Source organism: Rattus rattus, chromosome X, assembly GCF_011064425.1.
Source record: "Rattus rattus isolate New Zealand chromosome X, Rrattus_CSIRO_v1, whole genome shotgun sequence".
NCBI lineage: Eukaryota > Metazoa > Chordata > Mammalia > Rodentia > Muridae > Rattus > Rattus rattus.
The window spans coordinates 39,099,564-39,118,459 of NC_046172.1; positions in this window are offsets into that span (position 1 = coordinate 39,099,564).

Genomic DNA, 18,896 nt, shown 5'->3' on the forward strand with positions numbered 1-18,896 from the left:
TTTCATTTTTTTTTGTTAACTTGAGTATTTCTTATAATCAATTTCATTTAAGTGTTATTCCTTTCCCGGTTTCCGGCAAACATCCCCTCCCCCTCCCTTCTTTATGGGTGTTCATTTCTGGTCTTCTTTTTCTATCTTTATAAAGAATTGAGTAGGAATTTTGATGGGGATTGCATTTTATCTGTAGATTGCTTTTGGTAAAATGGCAATTTTTGCTATATTAATCCTGCCAATCCATGAGCATGGGAGATCTTTCCATCTTCTGAGGTCTTCTTCAATTTCTTTTTTCAGAGACTTGATATGAGAATACAGATTTTTCACTTGCCTGGATAGTCTCACCAAGATATTTTATATTATTTGCGACTACTATGAATGCTGTCATTTCCCTAATTTCTTCCTCAGTCTGTTTATCCTTTGAATAGAGGAAGGCTCTTGATTTTTTGAGTTAATTTTACACCCCGACTCTTGGCTGAAGTTGTTTATCAGGTTAAATAGTTCTCTGGTGGAACTTTTGGGATCACTTAAGTACACTATCATATCATCTGGAAATAGTGATATTTTGATTTCTTCATTTCAAATTTGTATCCGTTTGACCTCCTTTCACTCTCTGATTCCTCTGGCTAGGACTTCAAGTACTGTATTGAATAAGTAGGGAGAGAGTGGGCAGCCTTGTTTAGTCCCTGATTTTAGTAGGATTGCCTCAAGTTTCTCTCCATATAGTTTGATGTTAGCTAATAGTTTGCTGTATATGGCTTTTACTATGTTTAGATATGGGCCTTGAATTTCTGATCTTTCCAGGACTTTTATCATGAAGGGTTGTTGAATTTTGTCTAATGCTTTCTCAGCATGTAATGAAATGATCATGTGGTTTTGTTCTTTCAGTTTGTTTATATAATGGTTTACATTGATGGACTTTCATATATTAAACCATCCCTGCATCCCTGGGGTGAAGCCTACTTGATCATGATGGATGATCATTTTGATATGCTCTTGGATACGGTTTGCAAGAATTTTATTGAGTATTTTTGCGTCGATATTCATAAGGGAAAATGGTCTGAAGTTCTCTTTCTTTGTTGGGTCTTTGTGTGGTTTAGGTATAAGAATAATTGTGGCTTCATAGAAGGAATTCGGTAGTGCTTCATCTGTTTCAATTTTTGGAATAGTTTGATAGTATTGGTATGAGGTCTTCTATGAAGGTCTGATAGAATTCTGCATTAAACCCATCTGGACCTGGAGGCTCTTTTGGTTGGGAGACCTTTAATGACTGCTTCTATTTCTTGAGAGCAGGGGTTGTTTTAACTGGTTTATCTGTTCCTGATTTAACTTCCGTATTTGGTATCTGTCTAAAATTGTCCATTTCCTGCAGATTTTCAAGATTTGTTGAATATAGGCTTTTATAGTAAGATCTGATGATTTTTGAATTCCTCTGAATCTGTGTTATTTCTCCCTTTTCATTTCTGATTTTGTTAATTTGAAACACTCTCTGTGTCCTCTCGTTAGTCTGGCTAAGGGTTTATCTATCTTGTTGATTTTCTCAAAGAACCAACTTTTGGTTCTGTTGATTCTTTCTGTGGTCCTTTTTGTTTCTACTTGGTTGATTTCAGCTCTGAGTTTGATTATTTCCTGCCTTCTACTCCTCCTGGCTGCATTTGCTTCTTTTGGTTCTAGAGCTTTAAGGTGTGCTTTCAAGCTGCTGGTATATGCTCTCTCCTGTTTCTTTCTGTAGTCACTCAAATCTATGAGTTTTCCTCTTAGCACAGCTTTCATTTTGTCCCATAAGTTTGGATATGTTGTACCTTCATTTTCATTAAATTCTAAGAAGTCTTTAATTTCTTTCTTTATTTCTTCCTTGACCAGGTTATCGTTGAGTAGAGCATTGCTCAACTTCCATGGATATGTAGGCGTTCTTCCCTTATTCTTATTGAAGACCAGCTTTAGCCCAAGGTGGTCTAATAGGACCCATGGGATTATTTCTATCTTTCTGTATCTGTTGAGGCCTGTTTTATGACTGATCATATGGTCAGTTTTGGAGAAAGTACCATGAGGTGGTTAGAAGAAGGTATATCCTTTTATTTTAGGATAGAATGGTCTATAAATATCTGTTAAGTCCATTTGGTTCATGACTTCTCTTAGTCTGTCTATGTCTCTGTTTAATTTGTTTCCATGATCTGTCCATTGATGAGAGTGGGGGTGTTGCAATCTCTTACTATTATTGTGTGAGGTGCAATATATGCTCTGAGATTTAGTAAGGTTTCTTTTATGTATGTAGGTGCCCTTGTATTTGGAGCATAGATATTTAGGATTGAGAGTTCATCTTGGTGGATTTTTCCTTTGATGAATATGAAGTGTCCTTCCTTATGGTTTTTGATGACTTTTGGTTGAAAATTGATTTTATTCGATATTAGAATGGCTATTCCAGCTTGCTTCTTCAGACCATTTGCTTGGAAAGTTGTTTTCCAGCCTTTCACTCTGAGGTAGTGTCTGTCTTTGTCTCTGAGGTGTGTTTTCTGTAGGCAGCAGAATGCTGGGTCCTCATTGCTTATCTAGTTTGTTAATCTGTGTCTTTTTATTTGGAAAATTTAGTCCATTGATGTTGAGATATATTGGGGAATAGTGTTGTCTCCCTTTGTGTTTTCTTTGTTGTTTCTATTTCCATTTTCAATTCCTTCACCTGTTTGGTTGTGCTTTCCTGTAACTCTTTCAGGGATTTTTGTGTTTCCTCTCTAAGTGCTTCTACTTGTTTACTTGTGTTTACCTGAATTTCTCTAAGGGATTTCTCTATGTCTTTCTTAAAGTCCTCCATAATTATTAGAATATGTGATTTTAAATCTAAATCTTGCTTTTCTGGCGTGTTTGAATATCCAGTATTTTCTTTCATGGGAGGACTGGCCTCTGGTGATGTCAAGTAGTCTTGGTTTCTGTTGCTTAGGCTCCTGCTCTTGCCTCTAGCCATTGGGTTGTCTCTGATGTTTGTTTGTCTTGCTGTTTCTGAGAGTAACTTGACCCTGCTTTAGGCCTCTGTGTCAGCACTCTTGTAGAACTGTTTTTCTGTTTTCTTTCAGCCTTTCCTGAGAACAGGTGCTTTGATTTCAAGTGTGTTGGTGCTCCTAAAGACTGTCTTCCCAACTCTAGGCATGGGTAGGATTCAAGGGTCCTGCTCCTGATTGCTAATGTAGGTCCTTGCAACCAGCAGGCACAGTTGGCACTATGAGATTCCCTCTTGGGTCTGAACTGTGGACCGAGGGCATTCTCCTCTGACTTCTCAGGAGTATCCACACTTCTGAGGTTCCAGCTCTCTCCCCCTTGGGATTTGCGTACAGGGAGCTGTTTGGCTGGATCAGTTCAGTCCTGGGTGCAGACCAGAACTGTGGTGTTTGTTCCTATATCCCTGTGTCCAGAGGCACTGTGCAGTTTCCCCTTGGACCAGGGATGTGGGCCGAGGTGTGCAGAGGTGGCAGTCTGTCATGTGGCCTTGGGATGTCTGCCCTTACTGTTGTTTGCTGTTATTGAATACCAGTGTTAGGCCATGTTGATCTCATAGGATTCATGGGATTATTTCAGTCTTCTTGTATCAGTTGAGGGTTGTTTTGTGAGGATTGCTATGTTTGATTTTGAAGAAGGTACAGTGAAGTGCAGAGAAGTAGTTTTATTCTTTTGTTTTAGGGTGAAATGTTTTTTATAGATCTATTAAATCCATTTAGTTCATAACCTCGATTAGTTGAACTTTATCTCTTTTTAGTTTCTGTTTCAATGACCTGTCCATTGGTAAGAGTGGGTTGTTGAAGTCTCCCACTATTATTGTTTGGGATTCAATGTGTTCTGAGCTTTACTAAAGTTTCTTTTATGAATGTGGGTACCCTTGCATTTGGCCATAGATGATCAAAATTGAAAGTTACTCTTGGTGGATTTTCCCTTTAATGAATATGAAGTGTCCTTCCTCATCATGTTTGATAACTTTTGATTGAAAGTCTATTTTATTCGATATTAAGATGGCAACTCCAACTTGTTTTTTGGGACCGTTCGCTTGGACGACCTTTTCCCATTCCTTTACTCTGAGATAGTATCTGTCTTTGTTTTTGAGCTGTGCTTTGTGCAGAAAATGCTGGGTCTTCTTTGCATATCCAATCTGATAGCTTATGTCTTTTTATAGGTGAGTTGAGTCCATTTACATTGAGAGATATTAAAAACAAATGGCTGTTGGTTTACGTAGGTGGCTTTTTGTGCTTGCATTTCTCTCCTTTGGGCTTTCTTGTGAGATGCTCAATATCTTTTCTTTGATGTAGGAACCTTGATTCTGTTGGAGTTTTCATTCTAAGATCCTCTGTAGGGCTGAACCTGTAGATATATATTGTTCGATTTTGGTTTTGTCCTAGAATATTTTGATTTCTCAATCTATGTTGGTTGGGAGTTTGATGGGTATAGTAGTCTAGGCTGACATTTGTGTTCTCTTAGAGTCTGCATGATGTCTGAGCAGGCTCTTCTGGCTTTTAGTGTCTTTTTTGAGAAGTCTGGTATAATTCTGATAGGTTTACCTTTGTATATTACTTAGCTCTTTCCCCTGGCAACTTTTGATATTCTTTGTTCTGTGCATTTAGTGCTTTGATTATTATTTGACAAAAGCATTTTCATTTCCGGTCCCATTTATTTGGTGTTTTATAGGCTTCTTGTACCTTTATGGCCACTCTTAGGGTTGGGGAAGTTTTCTTCTATGATTTTGTGGAAGACATTTTCAGGTCCTTTGACCTGGAAATTTTTATTTTCCTCTATTTAAAGTAATGTTAGATTTGATCTTTTCATTGTGTCCTGAATTTCCTGGATGTTTTTGGTTAGGAGTTTTTACACTTTGGATTTTCTTTGACAGTTGTGTCAATCTCTTCTATGGTATCTTCTACACCTGGAATTCTCTTTTCTATCTCTTGTATTCTGCTGGTGGTGCTTGTATCTGTAATTCCTGACACATTATTTTAGGTTTTCATTTTCCAGGTTTGCCTTAATTTGTGTTTTCTTTATTGTTTCTACTTCCACTTTTAGGTTTTGTCTACTTTATTCAATCCCTTCACCAGTTTGCTTATATTTTCCTATATTTCTTTAAGGGATTTACTTGTTCCCTCTTTAAGGGCTTCTACTTGTTTACCTGTGTTTTTCTATATTTCTTTCAGCGAGTCATTTATATCCTCCTGAAAGGACTCTATTATCTTCATGTGGTAGAATTTTAGGTCAGTTTCCTGATTTTCAGGCATGTTGGTGTATTCAGGGCTTGCTGTGTTGGAGGAACTTTGTTCTGATGATCCCCATGTATTTTGGCTTCTGTTGCTTTTGGCCTTGTGCTTGCCTCTTACCATCTGTTTATCCCTAGTGTTTTCTGTGTTGGGTGACCCTTTCTGGAGACTCCCTTTGTTTTTCCTGGGTTGCTTTTGGTCTCCTCATAGGCCTTCGACCCTGGCTGTAGCAAACCTCCTGTGGGCCTTCCAACCATAATGTCTTCAGAGGGACAGAGAAACTGCTGATGTGTTGCCTTGGCTGTGGTAGATCTCATGGTAGGTCTTCAGACTGTTGGGTCTTCAGAAGAAGAGTCAAGCTGTTGTCCTGTGTGAAGCTGTTCTCCAGGGGAGCTACAAACTGTGCTTTCTGTTTCCCTGCTTGCAGCAGAACTCCAAGGAGGCTTTCAATGTGTTGGGTCAGCTTTCCTGTATACCATGGAGCCCCTAGGAAGTCATCAGACTGTGGTGTTGTTTACCCAGTTGCCCTGTGTACAGAGGAACTCCTGAGAGTTGTATTGTCTTCAGGGAAGCAGACAAGCTGGGGATCAGTCGTTCGGTTGCCCTGTGTGCAGCAGATCTCCTGGGATACTTCAGGCCATGGTGTCTGTTCACATGTGTGCAGTGGATCTTCTGGGATGTTTCATGATGAGGTGTCTTCAGAAAAGCAGACTATCTAGTAATCTGTCCCAGAAGAAAGGACCCACAGGAAGCAGGTATCCTCATTTTCATAGCTGAGTAATATTCCATTGTATAAATGTATGACATTTTCTGTATCCATTCTTCTGTTGAGGGACATCTGGGTTGTTTGCAGCTTGTGGATCTTATAAATAAGGCTATTATGAACATAGTGGAATATATTTCCTTCTTATATGTTAGAATATTTTTGGGTACATGCCCAGGAGTAATATAACTGGATCTTCAAGTAGAACTATTTTCTGAGGAACCTCCAGATTGATTTCCAGAGTGGTTGTACAAGTTTGAAATTCTACCAGCAACAGAGAAATGTTCTGCTTTCTCCACATCTGATGGAGCCTGAGTTTTTCTTTTTTTTTTCTTTTTTATCTTATCTGATTGCTGCAGAGCTTGAAATAGCAGTTCTCAATGTCACATGGAATAACAACAACAAATTAGGATAGTGAAAACAGTTGTCAAGAGTAAAATAACTTGTGGATAAATCATTCTTCCTGACCTCATGCTGGACACAGAGCAATAAGTATAAATACCATTTGGTATTAGTACAAAGTCAGACAAGTAGATGAATGGAATAGAATTGAAGAACCAGAAATGAACCCACACACGTATGGTCACTTGATCTTTGACAGAGAAGCCAAAACCATCCTGTGGAGAAAAGGAAAGCATCTTAAACAAATGGTGGTGGTCAAAGGGGAGGTTTGCATGTAGAAAAATGCAAATTGATCCATGTTTATCTCCCTGTACAAAGCTCAAGTGCCAGTGATTCAAGTAGGACCTTCAAAAATAAAAAGATACCATGAATATAATAGAACAGAATGTGGGAAGAACCTCAAACACATGGGCACAGGGGATAATTTTCTGAACAAAATACTAATGGCTTATGTTCTAAGATCAAAAATTGACAAATGTGACCTCATAAAATTGCAAAAGCTTCTATAAAGTCAAAGGACATTGTTAAAAGGATGAAAGGGCAACCCACAGATTGGAAAAAAGATCGTCACTAACCCCTGCATCTATTTGATAGAAGATTAATATACAAAATACAAAAGAACTCAAGAAGAACCAAATAACCCTATTAAAAATGGGGTACAGAGCTAAACACAAATCTTCAGATTAGGAATCTTGAATGGCCAAGAAGAAACTATAAAAGTGTTCAACATTCTTAGTCATCAGGAAAATGCAAAATCAAAACAACTCCACTTTACACCAATCAGAATGGCTAAGTTCTCTGCTTTCTTTTATCCTGTTCTTCTATGGTAAATGCTTCCAAGTGGTGGTTAAAAATGACACAAATGCCAAATCCCATTGTACATGTTAATTATTACACAGTATCTTTTCCATGTTTGGAAACGAGTCATTACCACATGCTTCAGTGATAATGTGTCTCCTTTTACTACTATATTCCTCATAGAGTTATCTAGCCTTCTTGAATAGAACATTGGCTCTCCCATGAATTAATGCTCTACTGCATCTAGCAATATATACATTATAACATGCCCATTTTCTGCAGTCTCTTAAAGTTCACCTCTACTGCCTGATATGGGACCTCAGAAATTATTTCACCTACCATCACTCTAGGCTCCCAAGAGCTGTATGTCAGTATATTTGGCCCACTCACTTGAATCTTTCTGCCCAACCAACTTTGCTCATTTAGTTATATAATTTAGCCCCTTTTAAATATCTACAAAATAGAAAGCACAAATAGTACCTGGTTCTTATAAATGTATACTACATAGTTGTAGTTGTTGAAACTATCATCATATGCAATCTCATTTGCTTTTAGGCCTAATACTGCATAATTCTGTGATTTAACTTCAGTTATCAGCCTAGTGGGCCAGTGTATTAGTAGAACAGTTTCTGATATGGGAAAACTTATGAATTGAATGATCTGCATGGTAAAAGCCTGTAGCATATTCCCATATTTGGGAAATTTTAATTTTTAATGAAGGGATAATAGTTGCTTGTATAACTTTAATGGTTTGGAGATCTATGCAGAAATATAATCCCAAAAGATATTCATTCTGATGTTCCTAGTGTATGTTATAAGGCTGAGATTTTCTCTGGAATTTGTGCAACAATCATTCTTTAATCTGTAACTCTGTTGGTCAGTCAGATATTGTGCTTATCCTTTTTTTAGCTAGTGTCTGTTCTTTAGGATGTGTAGTTCTTTAGGATGTGTAGCATTTTGTTAAGCTGCCAGGAATCATTCTGGTCCTCTTAGTCTTTAACTGCTAACACTTTGTAGTCTTCCATCATCCCCCCCTGCAGGATGTCAATAGAACTTAGTCACAGTGCCCCAAGCCCCCAGCTCCTATTTCCTTATGGGTATTATTTCTCTTGTACCTCTTAAACCTCTGAATCCTCAAACCAATTAAGGAATCATCCTGGGTGGGAAACATTCCTAGGAGATTATAGGTGGGGAGGCTTCCTTTACAAAGTAGATACTGAGTGAGCCAGTCCAGATGCTTTTTTTAAAACATATTTTCCTGACCTTTACTAGGGCCTCCTAAGTAAGCTAGCATATTTGAGTGTCAGAGGCCAAGATGATGTTAAAAGTGAGTTTATAGCAGGACTTGTCAAGGAACGGTTAAAAGTAGAGGAGGAGCACTTAAGGGTAGGAAAAGCATCAATCCATTGTAAGAAACAGTGAAGTGGAGGACAAATTGGGAAAAAAACAAACAAACAACAAACAAACTCGGAGCTACAAGGCAGCACTGATAAGAATTTTCAAACCAAATGTTCCTCAGAGAAATCCTAGCCTTGGTAGGAACAAGCTGACTCCAATGCGTTAGTCACTGCTTAGATACTGGCTGAGAGGAATAGCAGCTGGAAGCTGTCAATCACTGTGCTCTCTGTTTCACATAGCAGTTCTCCTGAAGGAAAAGGGAGCAGCAGGTTTCCATGGCTGCTGCACTACATAACCAATCAAAATCTCCTCCATTCCCCTAGGGTTCTGTTTTCTGCAACGCCTTCTGATTTGTTTCTGTATTGTTCCATAGACTTAGGTATATACTAGAAACTGCCCGATTAGACAAAAAGGTAGCTTTCCTTTATACATGTTTAAAAAAATCAAAGTACTAGAGATTGCTCATAGAATACTTTAGAGTGTCTTAGGCTAAGTTTCCACCACTTGCCAGAAAGCAACCCATAGATTTAGAAGACAACATGGCTGTTCCCATACTATTACCAAATCCTGTTTACTATAGCCTGAACAGTTGATATCTACCCATCTAAACTAAAATGGTTGTTGCAGTTTTACCAAAAGTCACTTCTGCATCAGGAGCTCAGTGTTCCCTATATTCCTTGACAATCAGAGTCACAGTCTGAGCCTCCACAGGCAAACAGATTAAGCTTATATGAATAGTTCAAGTGCCATCAGAATTCATGTCAAATGGATTTATCCTCTGAACCATCTTGTTGGGCAAAGTTTGATTATTTTTTTTAATTGCAAAACCTATGCTAAGTTTTTACTTACATCTCAAATGTTGTTCCCCTTAGGGGCTCCCCTCCAACTCACCTCTTACTGTAGAAAACTATTATAATAAAATGGGCATTTAAACCACTTTTACAGTTTATACTTTCAAATCGCTTTCTCTGTCTCTGTCTCTCTCTTTCTCTTACGGATACACAGACACACACACACACACACACACACACACACACACACACACACACACTTTATACAAATAAAACCTCCAACATATGAATTGCAAAAATTCTCCAAAACCATATCAAACCACAAGGCAGCATTTTTATTGATTAGGATTAATTATTCAATCATATCAATCTCTTTCATTGTCAATGAATTTTATCAAGCCACTCCCAAGTACAGAAGAAAGCATGAGTGCTCTCTATCTACATTCCAGAGCTATGTCTGTTCCAGACTTCCATATCCAAATCCTGCTCAGAGAGCTGGTCTCTAAGGAGTGCTGTCACCCCTAAGGCAACAGGGGAGACCACTACTTTTTGCTCCAATAACTGGCAAAAGAACCTGCCAGGAGTACACAGGGCAGGAAAGTAAAGGCAGGCTGGGGTAGTATCCATCATGTCTCCATATGTGCCCTGGAGCAAAAGCTGTCCCACAGTCTTCCATATTCATGTCCTGCCTGGAGAAAGCTAGTCTCCCAGGAGTGATGACAAAACTAAGATCATATGCTCACAGGCCACAGAAAGGACAAGCTACAGTCAGAGGCAGCTTGATCAATTAATACCAGAGATATCCAGATGGCAGAAGGCAAGTATAAGAACATAAACAACAGAAACCAAGGATACTTAGTATCATCAGAACCCAGTTCTCCCAGCACAGAGAGTCCTGATACCTGAACAAACCAGAAAAGCAAGTTTCTGATTTAATATCACATCTCATATTGATGTTAGAGGACATAAATAACTCCCTTAAAAAAAGTACAGGACAGAACTTGAGCCTCGGGACCACAGGTAAGACCAACTTTCCTGCTGCTAGACAAGCGGAAGGCGGCATAGGGGCTATTGGCGTGACAGTACTCCTCTAGGACCGGGCACGTCCCGTGTTTACCGGAAGTCCCACAGCCGTGGATCCCGGCTAGCAGCAGCTCTCTGCTCCCAAAACCCGTGGGAGAGAGACCTCACCGCCTGGTCAGGTGGGCACGCCTGAGGCTGCAGAGCGGAAGAGACCACCAACACTGCCCACCCCTGCCCACATCCCTGGCCCAAGAGGAAACTGTATAAGGCCTCTGGGCTCCCGTGGAGAGGGGCTCAGGAGCGCAGGACCCCTGCCTGAAACACCGCCGGAACCTGAAGGAAACAGACCGGATAAACAGTTCTCTGCACCCAAATCCCGTGGGAGGGAGAGCTAAACCTTCAGAGAGGCAGACACGCCTGCGAAACCAGAAGAGACTGCTCTCTGCACACATTGCTGATTCCAGAGGAAAACACCGGAGGCCATCTGGAACCCTGGTGCACGGAGGCTCCCGGAAGGGGCGACGCAGATCTTCCCGGTTGCTGCCACCGCAGAGAACCCGTGGGCAGCACCCCTCGAGCGAACTTGAGCCTCGGGACCACAGGTAAGACCAACTTTTCTGCTGCAAGTGACCTGCCTGGTGAACTCAAGACACAGGCCCACAGGAACAGCTGAAGACCTGTAGAGGGGCAAAACTACACACACGAAAGCAGAACACTCTGTCCCCATAACTGGCTGAAAGAAAACAGTAAAACAGGTCTACAGCACTCCTGACACACAGGCTTATAGGACAGTCTAGCCACTGTCAGAAATAGCAGAACAAAGTAACACTAGAGATAATCTGATGGCGAGAGGCAAGCGCAGGAACACAAGCAACAGAAACCAAGACTACATGACATCATCGGAGCCCAATTCTCCCACCAAAACAAACATGGAATATCCAAACACACCAGAAAATCAAGATCTAGTTTCAAAATCATATTTGATCATGATGCTGGAGGACTTCAAGAAAGACGTGAAGAACTCCCTTACAGAACAAGTAGAAGCCTACAGAGAGGAATCGCAAAAATCCCTGAAAGAGTTCCAGGAAAACACAATCAAACAGTTGAAGGAATTAAAAATGGAAATAGAAGCAATCAAGAAAGAACACATGGAAATAACCCTGGATATAGAAAACCAAAAGAAGAGACAAGGAGCTGTAGATACAAGCTTCACCAACAGAATACAAGAGATGGAAGAGAGAATCTCAGGAGCAGAAGATTCCATAGAAATCATTGACTCAACTGTCAAAGATAATGTAAAGCAGAAAAAGCTACTGGTTCAAAACATACAGGAAATCCAGGACTCAATGAGAAGATCAAACCTAAGGATAATAGGTATAGAAGAGAGTGAAGACTACCAGCTCAAAGGACCAGTAAATATCTTCAACAAAATCATAGAAGAAAACTTCCCTAACCTAAAAAAAGAGATACCCATAGGCATACAAGAAGCCTACAGAACTCCAAATAGATTGGACCAGAAAAGAAACACCTCCCGTCACATAATAGTCAAAACACTAAACGCACAAAATAAAGAAAGAATATTAAAAGCAGTAAGGGAAAAAGGTCAAGTAACATATAAAGGCAGACCTATCAGAATCACACCAGACTTCTCGCCAGAAACTATGAAGGCCAGAAGATCCTGGACTGATGTCATACAGACCCTAAGAGAACACAAATGCCAGCCCAGGCTACTGTATCCTGCAAAACTCTCAATTAACATAGATGGAGAAACCAAGATATTCCATGACAAAACCAAATTTACACAATATATTTCCACAAATCCAGCACTACAAAGGATAATAAATGGTAAAGCCCAACATAAGGAGGCAAGCTATACCCAAGAAGAGGCAAGAAACTAATCGTCTTGGCAACAAAACAAAGAGAAGAAAAGCACACAAACACAACCTCACATCCAAATATGAATATAACAGGAAGCAATAATCACTATTCCTTAATATCTCTCAACATCAATGGCCTCAACTCCCCAATAAAAAGACATAGATTAACAAACTAGATACGCAACGAGGACCCTGCATTCTGCTGCCTACAGGAAACACACCTCAGAGACAAAGACAGACACTACCTCAGAGTGAAAGGCTGGAAAACAACTTTCCAAGCAAATGGTCAGAAGAAGCAACCTGGAGTAGCCATTCTAATATCAAATAAAATCAATTTCCAACTAAAAGTCATCAAAAAAGATAAGGAAGGACACTTTATATTCATCAAAGGAAAAATCCACCAAGATGAACTCTCAATCCTAAATATCTATGCCCCAAATACAAGGGCAACTACATACATAAAAGAAACCTTACTAAAGCTCAAAACACATTGCACCTCACACAATAATAGTAGGAGATTTCAACACCCCACTCTCATCAATGGACAGATCATGGAAACAGAAATTAAACAGAGAGCGTAGACAGACTAAGAGAAGTCATGAGCCAAATGGACTTAACGGATATTTATAGAACGTTCTACCCTAAAGCAAAAGGATATACCTTCTTCTCAGCTCCTCATGGTACTTTCTCCAAAATTGATCATATAATTGGTCAAAAAACGGGCCTCAACAGGTACAGAAAGATAGAAATAATCCCATGTGTGCTATCGGACCACCACGGCCTAAAGCTGGTCTTCAATATCAATAAGGGAAGAATGCCCACATATACATGGAAATTGAACAATACTCTACTCAATGATAACCTGGTCAAGGAAGAAATAAAGAAAGAAATTAAAAACTTTTTAGAATTTAATGAAAATGAAGGTACAACATACCCAAACTTATGGGACACAATGAAAGCTGTGCTAAGAGGAAAACTCATAGCGCTGAGTGCCTGCAGAAAGAAACAGGAAAGAGCATATGTCAGCAGCTTGACAGCACACCTAAAAGCTCTAGAACAAAAAGAAGCAAATACACCCAGGAGGAGTAGAAGGCAGGAAATAATCAAACTCAGAGCTGAAATCAACCAAGTAGAAACAAAAAGGACCATAGAAAGAATCAACAGAACCAAAAGTTGGTTCTTTGAGAAAATCAACAAGATAGATAAACCCCTAGCCAGACTAACGAGAGGACAAAGAGAGTGTGTCCAAATTAACAAAATCAGAAATGAAAAGGGAGACATAATTACAGATTCAGAGGAAATTCAAAAAATCATCAGATCTTACTATAAAAGCCTATATTCAACAAAACGTGAAAATCTACAGGAAATGGGCAATTTCCTAGACAGATACCAGGTACGAAGTTAAATCAGGAACAGATAAACCAGTTAAACAACCCCATAACTCCTAAGGAAATAGAAGCAGTCATTAAAGGTCTCCCAACCAAAAAGAGCCCAGGTCCAGACGGGTTTAGTGCAGAATTCTATCAGACCTTCATAGAAGACCTCATACCAATATTATCCAAACTATTCCACAAAATTGAAACAGATGGAGCACTACCGAATTCCTTCTATGAAGCCACAATTACTCTTATACCTAAACCACACAAAGACCCAACAAAGAAAGAGAACTTCAGACCAATTTCCCTTATGAACATCGACGCAAAAATACTCAATAAAATTCTGGCAAACTGAATCAAGAGCACATCAAAACAATCATCCACCATGATCAAGTAGGCTTCATCCCAGGCATGCAGGGATGGTTTAATATCTGGAAAACCATCAACGTGATCCATTATATAAACAAACTGAAAGAACAAAACCACATGATCATTTCATTAGATGCTGAGAAAGCATTTGACAAAATTCAACACCCTTCATGATAAAAGTCCTGGAAAGAATAGGAATTCAAGGCCCATATCTAAACATAGTAAAATCCATATACAGCAAACCAGTGGCTAACATTAAACTAAATGGAGAGAAACTTGAAGCAATCCCACTAAAATCAGGGACTAGACAAGGCTGCCCACTCTCTCCCTACTTATTCAATATAGTTCTTGAAGTTCTAGCCAGAGCAATCAGACAACAAAAGGAGGTCAAGGGGATACAGATCGGAAAAGAAGAAGTCAAAATATCACTATTTGCAGATGATATGATAGTATATTTAAGTGATCCCAAAAGTTCCACCAGAGAACTACTAAAGCTGATAAACAACTTCAGCAAAGTGGCTGGGTATAAAATTAACTCAAATAAATCAGTAGCCTTCCTCTACACAAAAGAGAAACAAGCCGAGAAAGAAATTAGGGAAACGACACCCTTCATAATAGACCCAAATAATATAAAATACCTCGGTGTGACTTTAACCAAGCAAGTAAAAGATCTGTACAATAAGAACTTCAAGACACTGAAGAAAGAAATTGAAGAAGACCTCAGAAGGTGGAAAGATCTCCCATGCTCATGGATTGGCAGGATTAATATAGTAAAAATGGCCATTTTACCAAAAAGCGATCTACAGATTCAATGCAATCCCCATCAAAATACCAATCCAATTCTTCAAAGAGTTAGACAGAACAATTTGCAAATTCATCTGAATAACAAAAACCCAGGATAGCTAAAACTATCCTCAACAATAAAAAAGGACTTCAGGGAATCACTATCCCTGAACTCAAGCAGTATTACAGAGCAATAGTGATAAAAACTGCATGGTATTGGTACAGAGACAGACAGATGACCAATGGAACAGAATTGAAGACCCAGAAATGAACCCACACACCTATGGTCACTTGATTTTTGACAAAGGAGCCAAAACCATCCAATGGAAAAAAGATAGCATTTTCAGCAAATGGTGCTGATTCAACTGGAGGTCAACATGTAGAAGAATGCAGATCGATCCATGCTTATCACCCTGTACAAAGCTTAAGTCCAAGTGGATCAAGGACCTCTACATCAAACCAGACACACTCAAACTAATAGAAGAAAAACTAGGGAAGCATCTGGAACACATGGGCACTGGAAAAAATTTCCTGAACAAAACACCCATGGCTTATGCTCTAAGATCAAGAATCGACAAATGGGATCTCATAAAACTGCAAAGCTTCTGTAAGGCAAAGGACACTGTGGTTAGGACAAACGGCAACCAACAGATTGGGAAAAGATCTTTACCAATCCTACAACAGATAGAGGCCTTATATCCAAAATATACAAAGAACTCAAAAAGTTAGACCGCAGGGAGACAAATAACCCTGTTAAAAAATGGGGTTCAGAGCTAAACAAAGAATTCACAGCTGAGGAATGCCGAATGGCTGAGAAACACCTAAAGAAATGTTCAACATCTTTAGTCATCAGGGAAATTCAAATCAAAACAACCCTGAGATTTCACCTCACACCAGTGAGAATGGCTAAGATCAAAAACTCAGGTGACAGCAAATGCTGGCGAGGATGTGGAGAAAGAGGAACACTCCTCCATTGTTGGTGGGATTGCAGACTGGTACAACCATTCTGGAAATCAGTCTGGAGTTTCCTCAGAAAATTGGACATTAAATTGCCTGAGGATCCAGCTATACCTCTCTTGGGCATATACCCAAAAGATGCCCCAACATATAAAAAAGACACGTGCTCCACTATGTTCATCGCAGCCTTATTTATAATAGCCAGAAGCTGGAAAGAACCCAGATGCCCTTCAACAGAGGAATGGATACAGAAAATGTGGTACATCTACACAATGGAATATTACTCAGCTATCAAAAACAACGAGTTTATGAAATTTGTAGGCAAATGGTTGGAACTGGAAAATATCATCCTGAGTGAGTTAACCCAATCACAGAAAGACATACATGGTATGCACTCATTGATAAGTGGCTATTAGCCCAAATGCCTGAATTACCCTATATGCCTAGAACAAATGAAACTCAAAACGGATGATCAAAATGTGAATGCTTCACTCCTTCTTTAAAAGGGGAACAAGAATACCCTTTGCAGGAAGAGAGGCAAAGATTAAAACAGAGACTGAAGGAACACCCATTCAGAGCCTGCCCCACATGTGGCCCATATATATACAGCCACCCAATTAGATAAGATGGATGAAGCAAAGAAGTGCAGAAGTGTAGATCGCTCCTGAGAGACACAGCCAGAATACAGCAAATACAGAGGCGAATGTCAGCAGCAAACCACTGAACTGAGAATAGGACCCCCGTTGAAGGAATCAGAGAAAGAACTGGAAGAGCTTGAAGGGGCTCGAGACCCCATATGTACAACAATGCCAAGCAACCAGAGTTTCCAGGGACTAAGCCACTACCTAAAGACTATACATGGACTGACCCTGGACTCTGACCTCATAGGTAGCAATGAATATCCTAGTAAGAGCACCAGTGGAAGGGGAAGCCCTGGGTCCTGCTAATACTGAACCCCCAGTGAACTAGACTGTTGGGGGGAGGGCGGCAATGGGGGGAGGGTGGGGAGGGGAACACCCATAAGGAAGGGGAGGGGGGAGGGGGATGTTTGCCCGGAAACCGGTAAAGGGAATAACACTCGAAATGTATATAAGAAATATTCAAGTTAATAAAAAAAAAATTACTACCATAACCAATTTAAAAAAAAAAAAGTACAGGACAACACAAGGAAACAGATAGAAGCCCTTAAAGAGGAAACACAAAAATTCCTTAAAGAATTACAGGAAAACATAACCAAACAGAAGGAAATGAACAAAACCATAAAGGATCTAAAAGTGGAAACAGAAAGAATAAAAAAATTACAAAGGGAGATAACCCTGGAGATAGAAACCTAGAATAGATATAGTCATAGATGCAAGCATCACCAACAGAATACAAGAGATTGAAGAGAGAATCTCAAGGGCAGAAGATATTTTAGAAAACATTGACACAACAGTCAAAGAAAATGCAAAAAGCAAAAATCTCCTCATGCAAAATATCCAGGAAATCTAGGACACAAATAAGAAGACCAAAACTAAAGATAATAGTGTAGAAGAGAATGAATATTACAAAATTAAGGTGCCAATAAATGTCTTCAAGAAAACTTCCCTAACCTAAAAAAGATGGCCATGAACATACAAGAACCCTACAGAAGTCCAAACAGATTGGACCAGAAGAGAGACACATCCCATTACATATAGTCAAAATACCAAACACTCAAAACAAAGAGAGAATATTAAAAGTTTAAAGGAAAAGGTCAAGTAACATTTAAAGGCAGACCTATCAGAATTAGACCAAACTTTTCAACAGAGACTATGAAAGCTAAAAGATCCAGTACAGATGTCATTCAGACCCTAAAAGAACACAAATGCCAGCGCAGGCTACTATATCCAGGAAAATTCTCAATTACCATAAATGGAGAAACCAAGATATTCCATAACCAAACAAAATTTACACAATATCTTTTCACAAAACCAGCCTTACAAAGGATAATAGATGGAAAACTCCAACACAAGGAGGGAATCTATATCCTAGAAAAAGCAAAAAAGTAATCTTCTTCAACAAACCCAAAAGAAGATACCCACGCAAACATGATTATACCTATAACAGAAAAAAAAAGAAAAAATCATTATCTCTTAATATCAGTGGACTCAATTCCCCAATAAAAAGATAAAGAATAAAAGACTGGATACATAAAGAGGATCGAGCATTTTGCTGCATACAGGAAATGCATCTCTGTTACAAAAAGAGACACTACCTAAGAGTATGGGGAAAAATTTGCAAGCAAATGGTCCCAAGAAATAAACTGGAGTAACCATTCTAATATCAAATAAAATTGATTTTCAATCAAAAGATATCAAAAAAGATATGGCAGGCACTCCATACTCATCAAAGGAAAAGTCTACCAAGATAAACTCTCAATTCTCAATTTTGCTCCAAATGCAAAGGCATCCACATTCATAAAAGAAACTTTACTAAAGTGCAAATCATGCATTGCACCTCACACAATGATAGTAGGAGACTTCAACACCCTACTCTCGTCAATGGACAGATCATGGAAATAGAAACTAAACAGAGAAACAGTGAAACTAAAAAAGTTATGAAGCAAGTGGATTTAACAGATATCTGTAGAACATTTCATTCTAAAAATGAAAGAATATACATTCTTCTCAGCACCTCATGGTGCCTGCTCCAAAACTGACCAAATAATCAGTCACAAAACAGACTTCAATAAATACAGGAAGATCGAAGTATTCCCATGCATTCTCTCAGATCACCATAGACTAAGACTGGTCTTCAATAACATCAAAAACTGCAGAAATCACACATACTCATAAAAGCTGAACAAAGCTCTACTAAATGAAACTTGGTTAAGGAGTAAATAAAAAATTAAAAACTTTTAGAAATTAATGAAAATGAAGTTATAATGCACAAAAACTTATGAGATATAATGAAAGCAGTGCTAAGAGGAAAACTCAGAGTTCTGAGTACCTCCAAAAATAAATTGGAGAGAGCATACACTAACTGCTTGATGACATACCTGAAAGCTCTAGAACAAAAAGAAGCAAATTCAGCCAGGAGGAGTAGCTGGCAAGAAATAATCAAACTGAAGGCTAAAATCAACCAAGTAGAAACAAAAAGAACTACACAAAGAATCAACA